The sequence below is a fragment of the Dasypus novemcinctus genome, chromosome 7, assembly GCF_030445035.2.
Source record: "Dasypus novemcinctus isolate mDasNov1 chromosome 7, mDasNov1.1.hap2, whole genome shotgun sequence".
Lineage (NCBI taxonomy): Eukaryota > Metazoa > Chordata > Mammalia > Cingulata > Dasypodidae > Dasypus > Dasypus novemcinctus.
Genome location: NC_080679.1, coordinates 67,408,214 through 67,422,198, shown reverse-complemented (window position 1 = coordinate 67,422,198; position 13,985 = coordinate 67,408,214).

The following is a 13,985-nucleotide window of genomic DNA, read 5'->3' as shown; positions in this document are numbered from 1 at the left end:
AAAAAGGTAAAGACAAATAAGTTTATATGGCTAAGGGACTTCAAAGTGAGTTGGGAGGTCATCCTAGAGGTAACATTTATGTACATCTCAGCAGGATCTCATAGACTGCCAAAGTAGATTCTACCCCAAATAGTGGGACTCCTGAGGGCCCTGGAGAAACCCAGGTCCTATGGTAGGGCAGATAGCTTTGGAGTTTGGTGCCTTGCCAATGGGCCCTACTTTGGAGTATGTGCTCCTGAGTGTGACAGAGTTGGACTCAGTTATGGTTTCACTACATATGGCTCATCTGTTTCTTTTACTTGAACCTACAGTTGGTGCTGGATTTGATAGATATATGTCCAAGAGACTTAAATCTTTGGGCTGTCCATGTGCCAGCTGGGCCCTAAGTCTCAGCAAATTGTAACACCTACTCTCCAGTTCATTGAGATCACCCAGGACAACTAACAAGGAGGTGAGAATGGACAACCACCATACAAAGGAAATGAGAAAGCCTACAATTGCAAGTAAGAGAGTCCCATCCATCAGCTGTATAAGATTGAAGTCCTCTGTCAATTAGAAGTTAAGTGGTTATCACCATCCCAGAATCCTCAGGATTGGGGAATGAACTATGGGCTAGAGTGAACTTACTGGTATTCTACTATAGACTTATTGTGATTCTAGAAATGCAAGAAATCACAATGTTGATGTGGAGACATGGCCACTGGAGGCTCTGAAGGCAAGGAGAGGGAAAAACAGGTATAATATGGAGGCATTTTCTGGACTTGGGAATCATCCTGAGTGACATTGCAATGACAGATATAGGCCATTATATATCTTCCCATAATCTACAGAGTTGTGTGAGAGAGTGTAAACTACAATGTAAACTATAATCCATGCTCAGTGGCAATGCCCCAAAATGTGTTTATCAATTGCAATGAATGTACCACACTAACGAAGGATGTTGTTTATATGGGAAAATGTAGGAGGTATGGGAAGCAGAGCATGTGAGAATCCCTATATTTTTTTAATGTAACATTTATGTACTCTAAGTATCCTTTAGAAATTTTTAAAAATATTTTTAAAAATTCATGAATATGGATTGTTTGTTCTCTATACATGTTAATTCCAGGTCAAACCTTAGAGGTTGTTGAATTTAGATATATTTTGGGAAATTTTCCCAATAGAAGTTATAGATTTCTCTTTCTAGGATATATGTATATTTTTAAATTGCCTCTCAATCTAGTCAATCTGACTGATCCTGGGTATTATTAATATCTTTTCATTATGACCTCTGTTTAAAAGGCTATGAAATATAACTTTCCTCCTATCTTTGCCTATGGAAATATGATAGCTTATGGGAAAAACTAAGAAGTAGGAAGAATTTAGCCTTGGAACCTTCTCTTTTCCATCTAAGTCCTTTCTGGGTTTTACATGTAGGTTTTTTCCTGAAACCTAAACTGTGCCTAATTTCTATTATGTCAAATTCCAATGTTGTATATATTTCCCCACTGACTGTTAACTGATAATCACTAAAGGACTTGTTCTCCACAGAGATATTTGAATGTAGCAGGAACTCTCAAATGCTAAAAGAAAAAAAAAAAAGGAAAAAAAAATACACAGACAACCAAGTCCTAAATTAAAAATCTCTAATGGTGTGCCCATGAAACTCTGACAAACAATAGGGGAGACATTAGGACCATGGGCATTGTTCCGTTGAAGTGCCCTTAAGTGTCACCTCTAATTAGCCTTCAAATAATAATTAGCAATATGTTGTATTTTACCATCTCAAAATATTTTGACATGCAATATTTCAAGTGATCATTAAATCAATCCTATGTAGTAATTAAGATAATGCTAGTGGTATCCTCATCTAACAAATGAAAAGTCTAAAATATAATGGAATTAAATCCTTTACCCTAATTTTTCTATTTAGTTACTGATTCTGTGAAGACTAGAAGCTTGGAATTTTTATTCTGCATTCTCGTAGTCATCCTTGACTCTTCTCTTTCTATCATAATCCTATGGGTTCTGCCATCACAATATAGCCAGAATACAAACATCTATCTGCTCTACTGATAACATCCCATTCCAAATGACCATTAATTTTCATCAAGATTATGCCTTACCATCCTAACTAGTGTCCTTGACTTTACCATTGTCCCTTATTCTCAACAGAGCAGCCCAAATAATCCTTTTAAAAGGTAAGTTAGGTCATGTCACTCATTTACTCAATACCTTCCAGTCATTTCCCATCTGATTCAGTAAAAACCAGTGACTTGATACTGTCTTCAAGCCCTGGGTTCCTGTATTTGGTTGATATCCTTTGTACTTCATATGTGTGCACTAGGCTAAAGCACCTAATAGAGGCTGAAATCCACTTATTAAATCATGTGTCCTGGTGAATGACTGATGCAAACCTTTTTCTATGTCTCACAGAACTGCCATATGGTCCTGCACATACCAATATTCAGACATAATTTGAGCAATGCTCTTTGATTACATATATGTAAGGGAAGGATGGGGTGGAAATTTTTGTGACTTGACCAAGGTTGCCACTGTCAAAAACTCTTTTTCAAAATTTATCACTTGTGTGGAAGGGATAGATTAATCTACATAAATACTCTGTAAGTAGCGTTTCTAGAAGAAAAGGAAACTGTAGGAAGACCTATCCAGACAGACCAAACTGGTCCCAACCAGGGCCCAGTGGCAAGGAAAGGCAATGTCACCACTGAAATCAAATGATCTTGAGGAAATGGAGAGGATTTGTCTAGTACAGCCTTCAAGACTCAACCACTTTTGTGCGGAATGGTGTTGGGGAACAAAATGACAAGACTATGTGAGTATGACCTAAGGCAACTGATACCCCTTGGAACCCAAGCACACTCTATTACGTCTCTTGAAAAAATGTGAATCAGCAAGAGAATCACTGAAGAATGAACAAAGTATGCAGGGCTGGGCAAGAGTGAACTTCAACAGCAGCACCATGTTACGACAATATACAATCACAACAGTAGGTGAATTAGATTTTTTACATTTAGCTATAGAAATTAACTAGAAATAAGAAACAGGACTAGACCTCTTTGTACAGGAAAAAGTACAAAGAGATTATTTGAAGGAGCTACAGAGACTTATGCCTGGACCTTATCAGCCATTTCTGTTAGGGACTGTGCTACTCAGAACATTGTTTAAGTACTTCTTTGGGTCCTATGAGGGAAGAACATTGCTCAGACATAGAGGATATATATTTAAGAAACAGTATAATATATACCATCATCAAAAGAAGTTGATATCTGCACCTGCTTCTTAGTATAAGAAGGAACAGAATACTTTGAAGATTGTGGTGTATCTATACATTATCACACATTTTCAAGGGTTCCACAGTTTCCTAGAAATCTTGTTCTAAATTTCCTGAGATTTTTCCACTAAGATATGCTTCTCCTTTACAATCTAGATATTTACAAGACTGTCTTTACTCATGGGATTGGGAGGGGAAATTTTGAGAATTAGTGGTTTTGGGTAGCTTTTTCTGATGATAGATGATAAATAAGAAAACTGCCAACCATATGATTTTATAGTAAAATTGGTCAACAAGATCTTTGGGAAAGGTTTGCAAGGTTTTACTTTATAAAATCACCAAAAATTAACAACAACAAAAAGAGTAAAACATTATTTACTTTGAAAGAGGTGGAGAGCGACAACTTCAATCTGCAAACTCCAAATACCTATGGACAAAACACCAACTTGAAAGAGGTTCAGAAGGAGGTTTGTAATTGAACCATATCTTCATTTCTCTGAGAATAGTATATTACACAGGAAGAAAAGGGAGATACTTCTGAATCATCTATTAAGATCCTCAACTTGAAGCCCATTAATTTGGAAATAGAACACTGTACCTGATATTCCTCTACTGCCAAAATGAACAGCAGCCATGACTGATGGAGAAACAGTCCAGCCAATGGCATTTTCACTCACTTTTCTTCCTCACCTCTAAGCTCATTTGAAAGTAAAGCCTAAGAGAAGAACAGAAATATGAAAAAATATCCAGGAGCCAGCTTTGTATTAACAATTATAGAAGACCGGTATCATATGAAAAACAAATGCAATTGACTTACCAAAGAAAAGATTTGTGGGTTCAAATTTTCTCTTTTGTTTCTTGTTAATTTGTCCTGCTGGAGACAAGGCAGAAAAGGAGGCGACAGCTGCTAGCTTAGAAGGACTAGGTATTTAAACAAAATGAGAGGAAAAGAACATAGGGACAAAGTTCTACAACTAAGGATACTCATGGGCCCAGCTTCCACCTTAGTCTCTGAAAGCATCCTTAAGGAAATCCTAACAAAACAGAGAAATTCAACATTCAAATTTTCAGCTTCAAATTTAAGGGGGACTTTTATAAAAGATCAGATAAAAAGATAGGAGAGTCAACAAATTTCCATTCATACTCTTTTGAAACAAGTAAGGAACCATGTAGTACCATTGCTTTCACAATAACTAAGTGGGAAAAAAAACCCAATTTATGTTACCTACACAAAATTTCTGCAGCCACTAAATAAAAAGGTGCATGTGGTATAAAAAGGACAGTGAAAACACACACTTGGAAAAAACTTTTCTCTAGGACACCAAAGAATATTTTAAATTACAACTGCTTTGGAAAGGGAAAAGAACAGAATTAATACTGCAGAAAACTAGACATGAGGGAACACTGAGGGTAAATAAACTAAACAAAGAAATCAAAGCAAATAAACAGAAGATGCCAATTATGAAGACGGTAATGGAGAAATTTTGTGAAATTAAGGAAGGCATGGATGATAAGATATAAAGGACCAAGTTCATCCTGAGAATGATGTATGCTGAGTCTCCTAACAAAGTCCACAAGGGAATTTTTTTTCATCATATAGAGCTGGATCTATCGAGATAGCTGAACAAGGGAGTGCACCTTGACAAGAGTCTCAGTAATGGCTCAAACATAAAAACGTTAGGAATAGGCACTTAAAGGGTTTTGGGCACTGGGTTTAGTTGTATAATAATTTTAGGGCAGAAAATATAAAACTGGTTTGGGCAGGGAATGGTCAGAATTTGCAAACTAGATAAGTTGCTTAATGGTCAGTTGTCTAGTCTTCAGAATAAACGAATTCATACAGTTACTGTGAGACCAATTTCAGATTTTCTCTTGAAGCCTGTGAGTCTAATGATAAACAACTGAAGCTTAGTCTGTGTTGCATATCAATGTTTGGGTCATCTCATCTGCCTTGAAAATCATAGCATTTTCTGTTTCATTTCTTTTTATGAAAACAAGACACATCAAGATACAACTTCATAACCTTTTTTACTGAAGTATCTTAATGAAAATGCTCATTATTTTTGATTATTGAAACGAGTCTACAAGCATCTTTAAAAAGAAATATGTCATCTACAATTGAAAAAAGTTACAATGATCTTAGAATATTGGATGCCAATAAAAGTGGAAAGAATGATAGCCAGTCAAGCTATCATTCTTGAGATTAAGATCATGAGCCAAGGCAAGAGAAAGTCACACTTAAATGTAAAAGAATTCGTGGAATAGACAACTCAAGCACTCCCCCAGAAAATGGCTGTCTTGTAATCCAGACAACTGAAAGATGAACCACAATAATGACCACATATGGAAATTTATGAAAGGATAGAGAAAAAAACATGCCTGTATTTCAAGATGGAGAGTAAGAGAGAAGAAGGAGGAGGAAGAGAAGGAGACTATTCTAATTGCTACTTTTAAAATTGTTTGCTATCACTATATTTTAAGAGGATTTGGGCAAAGAAAGGGGAGAAAACTCCTAGAGTTCTTTGTTCATGTCAGAAAGGACCAACGGAGGCTGCTTAGACAACTAACATTTACTTATTAAAGCACCACTAGAACTGTCCTAGGATCGCAGTATGAAAAAAAAAATTAATCTACCTGAAAATTTCATTTAGTCACCAAAGTCACAGTATCTGATTATGGAATCATAATATTCAATTCATGAAACATGCTCCCCAGTGGCAAAGGACTGTTTTTATACCTTGTAGTAAATAGAAAAGAGCATGAAATGTGATGTCCCTATATACCCCACTAGCTTTAAGCTTGTATGAAGTTCTCACTTACCTTCTCTGGCAATTGTATTTCTTGCCTGAAAGACACTGCTCCTGTCAACTTGACTCAGTTTTTCCCTCCCTTCTCAGACCATTGGAAAAGAGGACAAACTTGAAAGTTCTCAAGTGTGAAATTGAACCCTTAGCCAAATATTGGAAATACTCTCTTTTTGTCAGCAAAAAGTTCCATTAATTTTTGTTTATTTCCAGGTGCCAGAGTAGTTCTTCTTGATTAAATCTAGCCCCAGATGTGGAAATAATAGAAATGTCTTGTGAATCAATTAGTACATGGGGGAACTGTTGCACTATAAAAAATTTACAAGCACCTGATCTTGAGAATGTTTATTGCATTTGTACCTTAAATTATAGAAATTCAACCATCCTTATTGCAGATTAGGTTGATTTTTAAGAACATTTAGAAGTTAGGCATCAGAACTAATGAGCTAAAACTGTTACTATCTGTTTTTCTCCCACAAAACTAAATGTCAATGTAATGGCCTAAGAATAGCTGTAGAAAGGCATTCTTTTTTATTTACAAAGAGACTTGGAGCATTGGTAGATTTTTTAAGTCCATTTCTCCCAAACACTATCTCTCTACTTGAAATAATTGATTTTTGATATTTGAAATTATGGTCAGTATCTTTAATACAGTGTTTCTAAGGTGGAAAAAAATATCCTTGGTAGGCAAATCATCTGAGAAGGTGCTTAAGCACAGTTCTTGGCTCATGGCTTATTAGTATCTTCCCTTGGTTTTTAGATTTTACTTCAACTTAGAGTATGTTCTCTTCTTTTTGGCAAATACAGTGTGTAATACATGACTTTCCCTCTTTATAAAGGATTTCTGAACACCAAGAACCCATAAACCCAACAGAAAAAGGGTATTCCACATAACCAAAAAGGAAGTTCCATTTAAGAAAAACATTCAGTTGGACAAAGAGAGATTAAGTCTTTTTGAAACAGTCATAATTGTCAGGAAGTTCCTGCAGTGAAGTCCAATATAAATGTTAATTCATTGGGAAAGATGGACTTCAGTTGATGAAAATGAAGTATATAAACCAGTTATGATTAGTGGTGCTCCTCAGCTCTTTCTGGGGTATGGTCATTCTCCTGTACGCCACATGACCTTGTAATTATAGGATTCCAGACACTCATACATCCACACAACAGTTTGTGCAGGGTGATATACAATGCCTAGCACACTGGCGGCCTTCATTAAATTTTAAATAATAATAATGCACATGCTGCCTTACTTAAAAAGTAAATACTGCCTCATTTTAAAAGGTCTTAATTTTTCAGCTGTGTAAGGGTTCGTAGTGAATTTACACAGCTGTATTTAAATGACTTACTTTATGATGCTACTTTTTTAAAAGCTTCAAATTGCCCAGGTTTTTAGTGTCACTTTAGAATTGCTCAGCCTGGTCAAAAAGCTACCCTGCCTATTCAGCAGTATTATAGCAAGGGAAATTATAGAGGTAGGGCTCTCAGGATAGCAGCGTATTTTCCCAAGGTTAAAAAATGCTGTTGAAGGAGGGATGGAAAGATGTAGCTACCTATCATTTAATGGTAGTCAGCATGAAAAAGTAAAAATTCAAAAGTGATCTCACTCTATTGAAAGACATTATTATGCTATATTTCAAGTGAGTTTAAATCAAACTTCAGTAGTCAGAGGCCATTCAAGCATGCATTTTATCATAGGTTTCTCAAACACTTTTTTCTTTTATTGAAGGGACACATTCATATAGTTGACACATTCCCAGATGTAATCTCTGGTGTCTTTCTTTGAACCTCAATCTTTCTCTACCTCTGTACCATAACCCAAGACAGTTGTTAACTTAGCACAACCACTACTCCCTTCTGAGGCTGGGAACTTGTTTCCCACAAGCCCCTTTCTTTTCCTGTTCCAGGCTCGTTTGCCAAGGAAAAATAATATTGGAAGATTTGAAAGGCAAAAGAAGAGAAAGTCTTTATTTTGGGGAGGCCATGGCAACCAGATGTGGCAACTTTGGAGACCTCTCCACCAGCTCCCACTTTGCAGACCTAGTGGCCAGATGAGACATATTCTTAGACTTCACCCCAACCTCAACTTCCCCAGCCACTTTGGACTGAAATCGGTAGTGATTGTTTCTTCAATTTGTTGGCTGCAGCTGCCCAGCTCCTGCCACATTTGTGCAAGCCCTAAATTCTATATTAAACTCTTTATTCCTAGGATAATTGCAGTGCCTCTTTTTTCCTGACTGAATCCCAGCTGACCAGATCCAGGAATAATATAGATGTAACCTTGAATCTACTCTAATTTTTAAAGAAAAAATAAATTATTCACAATCATCATCATTTTTAATAACAATACTTAATGTCCACTTCAGAAAAGAGTATGAAAACCTATATATTGTGAGCCTGTGGTTAAGAAACTGTAGCTCTATTATTATTATTATTCTGCCTCTGTCATATATTAGCTACTAAAATTCCCTCTAGTAAAGCAGTAATATGAATGAATGCCTTATAGTTTACTTAAGCAAAATTTTCCAAAATATATATAACATGAAACAAAACTCTAACACAGATACAAATAAACAGGTTTTACTTTCTTAATGCAAACCTCATCAAGAGACACCCACAACACACTCCCTATTTCTCTGCTTATTTATGGTAACCCATGAATCCTAAAAGCTGCACAGAGATATACTTTCTCTCTTACTAGCCACGAATAAAAACAAATTTCCCTCTTTCCCCATCATCATTTTGAGTTACTTCTTCCTTTTTTTCTGTCAGAGGTCTTCTGAATGAAGGTTATTGCTCTGTACTCTACCAAGCAGTGGAACAAACCTGGGCTATGAGTGGAAAGACCTAGGTATGAATCCACCACCTATTGGACAGTAAACCTTAGGCATGCTATTTGAACTCTCTGGCCCTCAGTGTTCTCACTTATACAATAGGAGAGATAAGCTACCTGTAAAGATTATGCCAAAGATTAAGCAATGTGAAGTCCCAGCAGTGTGTTTACCCCTCCTAAGTACAAAGTGAATGTTAGTTTCTGTAAATTTAGACAAGTAACTTGAACTCGTTAAGCTTTAGTTTCCTCAGTTGTAAAAAGAGGCATTAATTATATTCACTCATGAGGGTGTTGTGAGATGAAATGAGATTGATACATAGCACAGGGCCTGCAATAGAGTGAGAAATTAGTCAACGATTGTTCCTACTGTTGCTGTTATTGTTGTTAATCCTTCACTAGAAATGAGGGGTTTTAGGGATTCTCAACAGCAATTCTTTTTTTTTCCTCTTTTAAAAATTAATCCAAAAGAAGATCTCCTTTCTTAAAATTGTATTGCCAGAAATCAGAACTCTCCCTTGGTCCTGGAATTACCCACGCCACTCTGCTGAGGCCTTGAGTGTATGTCGTAGTGACTCTTATCCCAGCACTGCTAAGCCTTTTTCATTCATTTAACTCCCTAATGCTTGTGTTAATATATTTGCCTTCTATTTCACTAATTGAAATTTAGAGAAATAGATAAATAGTTTGCCTATTATGACTTTAAAGATTAGCCCTTGAAAGATATGTGTCTCAAAACTCTAATAAAATAGTAAGGACTGAATGAAAACCATAGCCCATTTCTTGCCAATTAATATGGCTGTGTTTCATTGAACTTCCTTTGAATTGGTCTCATACCCCTTTCTCAACTTTATTCCTACTATCCTACTCCAGGTAAAGAAAAGCAATGGATTAATTTAATTTAAATTGAGAGTGAGTTACTAGATGCTAAGATTATATGTGTTTTATGTATGGTAGACAAATTTAAGCAATAATATAAATTATCATTTACAAAGAAAGCAAATTATGGGTAACAGTGAGAAAGAAAAAGATAAGAAGAGCTACTGACTTGTATCTAAAATCAAATTGCCTATACTTGAATACATAGAACATTTCATAAACTTACTTATAGTCATTACTATAAAACAGCACTACATAATTTATAAAACTGTATGTTCTGAAACATTTAAAGATAGGGATAGAAGCCAATAGTACATTTCTTTTGCCTGTCCCCAAATCCTTTGTTTGTGCCTATGTTGCTATGGTGCTGATAGGATTCTTATTATTGAATTAGATTTTTAAAATCATATAATGGATATTTATGAATCACCCTATTACTAACAAGCATTACTGATAGCCTATTTAACATGCCTGGCAAGTACTAATCTTCTAATGTTACAATCTTTATTAATATATGTAATAACATTATGGCTATAGAAGCCAAAGGCCTGTAGCTTTTTTGTTGTTGTTTTATTTCATTGTATTTTGCCATTTGTCTTCATAGCTCTTCCTCTGACACCCTCCCTTCCTACATCTCAGTTCTCTTGACATTCCATCCTTGGTCATTTCTCTCTTTCCATTTCCTTCTTTCTCCTCTAACTCAATTGCCTTTTTTCCTTCTGTTATGTGAATCATGTCTCCTACAAAGACATGTTCATGTCCTAAGCACGTTAATTCATTTGCAAAGAGTATCTTTGTAGATCCTAGTAGTATAAGGCCAAACTGATCAGGGTGGGTCGTAATAACTGGAGTCTTAAAAGCAGAGAAAATTTAGATAAAATAGTAGGAGACAGAAGGATTCAGATAGTCATGTGATGGAGGTAGTGACTGAATTCTGGATAGCTGGCAAGTCACCACCAGAATGCTATAGATTTTGGAGAAAGCATGGTCTGCCAACACCTCAATTTGGACTTCTAGGCTCCAAAATTGAGAGACAATAAATTCCTGATTTTAAGACAATTTATCCATGATACTTTGTTACAGCAGCCCTTGCAAAGTAAGACACCTTCCTCCTAGTTTTTATTATTCCCTTACTGTCCTTCAGGGAGGTCTTACAAACATCTCTCTCAACTAATTTCTAGGTAGATGATGAACCCCAGAAGGAGGATGCTGAAAGTATCACAAGTCAGCATTTCCTCCAGGTTTCAGGCCACAGTTTGTACCTTTGCATTTGTTGGTTCCACTTGTTACTTTGTGTGGTGGTCATTTTCTCTTTTTAGTGCTTTCTAGCACTGGGATACATTGCCTATTTCAGGAGGATCCCCCGTACCCTGTCATTGAGATGGTGAGAATATGAACTATACTTTGTCAATTTGTCGCAATTTCAGAGGATTTAGACTCTTGAAGGAGTGATACAGCAAAACCTGGAGATTTAGGTACTCCAACAGTGATAGGGAAGAAATAGAGGATACTGAAGTCATAGAGAGAGCTTGCAGTTGGTGTTCTAAGTAGATCAAGTCTGAAGCCTGATATTGGCTGTGTTTGCATTTCAGAGTTTGCTTTTTCAGTCTTTCTGTGGATTCTGTGATCTACAAGAGATCTTTCCAATGTATTCCTTTTATGCTCAATATAGCCAGTGTTGTTTCTGTTGTTTGTAAGCAAGAAACCAATTGGGCTAACACACCTTAAAAGTGTTTGGTGGTTTTACATGTGGTGCTGTGGTTTCTTAGCTCAGTGATGGGGAAAAGTAGTGCATCGACTGAGTCTGCTATTGAAAAGCCTTCTCTAGCTCCTGATAAAGAGCTGCCTAATAAATGGTAACAACTTGATAATTGATTGACACAGACATTTCAATTTTATCCTGAGATTAGTAAAGATCCTTAAACGGAATCAAAGTAGCAGGATGAATTCTTTAGAACTTTTTCCTTAAAATCTCATACATCAGCATTTTTTAAAAAATATTTATTTATTTATTTCTCCCCCTCCCTCCATTATCTGCTCTCTGTGTCCATTCGCTGTGTGTTCTTCTGTGTCTGCTTGTATTCTCATTGGGCACCTCCAGGAACCTATCCTGGGACCTTCTGGAGTAGGAGAGAGGCAGTCATTCTCTTTTGCCACCTCAGCTCCCTGGTCTGTTGAATCTCTTATTGTCTCTCCTCTGTGTCTCTTTTGTTGCATCATCTTGCTGTGTCAGCTCTCTGCATGGGCCAGCACCTGCACGGGGCAGCACTCCTTGGCAGCACTCCACATGCGCCAGCTCGCCTTCATCAGGAGGCTCGGGGTATCGAACCCTGGATCTCCTATGTAGTAGGCAGGAGCCCAATTGCTTGAGCCACATCAGCAGTTTAAGAGAGGATTTAGGGGAGGGAAGAGCAAGACCATGAACAAGTTACTCCACTATAGTAGTCTGGTAGCAATGCTAAGATCATAAAGGAAAGCAGGGATGGTGGCATGAAAATAGGAAAAAGACTACAGATCACTGCGAAAGGAAATCGACAGAACCTGGTGACTATTTGGATGTGAGAGTGTGGAGTAAACTACTAAAGCATTCTGGTTGGTCCTTCTGTCCTTCATCACAGAAGCAAAAGGAACCGGCCTTTACCATCCATTTAAAAATTCAGTCTTGTAGCCAAATTCCTCAATAATGAGGCTGAGAGAAAAAGGTAATTGTTAAACTGACATTATTGCCTAATCTGTTCTTTCTTGGTTCCATGAAGAAACTATAAAAATGATTAACTTTCCCAGAGGAAAGTGATAAAAGAAGTTTACACTAAGGTATCAGAGAGTCATTTCAGACAATGTGGACCAAGGATCACCTGCATCAAAATCTCAACAGTAATCAATACTGCTGATTTATAAATGTGATTGTGGCTGAAATGCATAGTCTAGGGAGGTTAATAACAATTGGAAGAAATCTAAAGGATAATCTAGGGACAGTATAACATAGTGATTTTGGTGGTGGATGATGATTATGGTTAATAATACAAACACAAGAATGTTCCTCTATTACAAGATATTAAGAATATAGACTGTATTAGTCAGCCAAAGGGATGCTGAATGGTTGTTTTTTATAAAGGGTATTTATTTGGGGTAGAAGCTTAACCAGGCATAAAGCACAAGTTACTTCCCTCGCTGAGGTCTGTTGCCATGTGTTGGAGCAAGACGGCTGCTGGCATTCAGTCTTCCTCTTCCTATTAAGGCTCCATGGTCCCAGCTTCTTACAATATCAGCTGTAGGCTGACATAAGTCTCGTCTCTCTCCCTGGGCTTGTTTCTCTCCAGGCTCAGCTGCTCTTGTCTCTCCCCAAGGTCAGCTGTACACTATCAGTCTCTTTGGGCTTTATCTCTCTCCCCAGAGCTCAATTCTCTCTGGGCTTTAGCTGCCATGTCTAACAGAAGCTTCTCTCTTTCCTCATGTATCTGCTTCTCCTGCATGTTTACTTCCCGGGCTCCAGGATCAAAAACTGTCTACTTTATCCTTTGCCAAGGGGCGGGAACTCAACACCCTACTGACATGGTCCAATCAAAGCCCTAATCATAATTTAATCAAGTAAAAGTGATACCTCTGACAGACCAGTTTACAAATATAATACAATAACTATTTCTGGAATTCGTAAATAATGCCAAACTGCTACAGAGAGATACATGGGGAAACTATAACTAATGTAAGGTACAGACTATAGTTAACAGTAAAATTGTATTTTTACAGCAAAGGCAAAGAAGGTACTGTATTAATGCTAAGGGTCAATAATGAGTGGGTACAAGAGGGTATGGGATTTTTCTTTTTGGAGTAATGAAAATGTTCTGAAATGGACTGAGCTGATAACGGCACAACTTTGTGATGAAACTGAGAGCCACTGAGTGTGTTTTGGATGGACTGTACAAGGTAAGGAACTATATAACACAGCAAACCCCATGGTAAATGATGGGCTGTGGTTAACAGCACAAATATGAGAATGTTCTATCATGAACTATAACGAACATACAGTACTAATACATGGTGTTAATAATAGGATGGTTTGTGGGGAAAATATGCCAAATATAAGCTATTGACTATAGATAGCGTTAATGAAAAAAAAATCTCAGGAGGGGGTGGAACCTGAATAGCTGCATTTGAACAAGCATCTCTGATGATTTTATGCATAGTTATTTTTGATAAC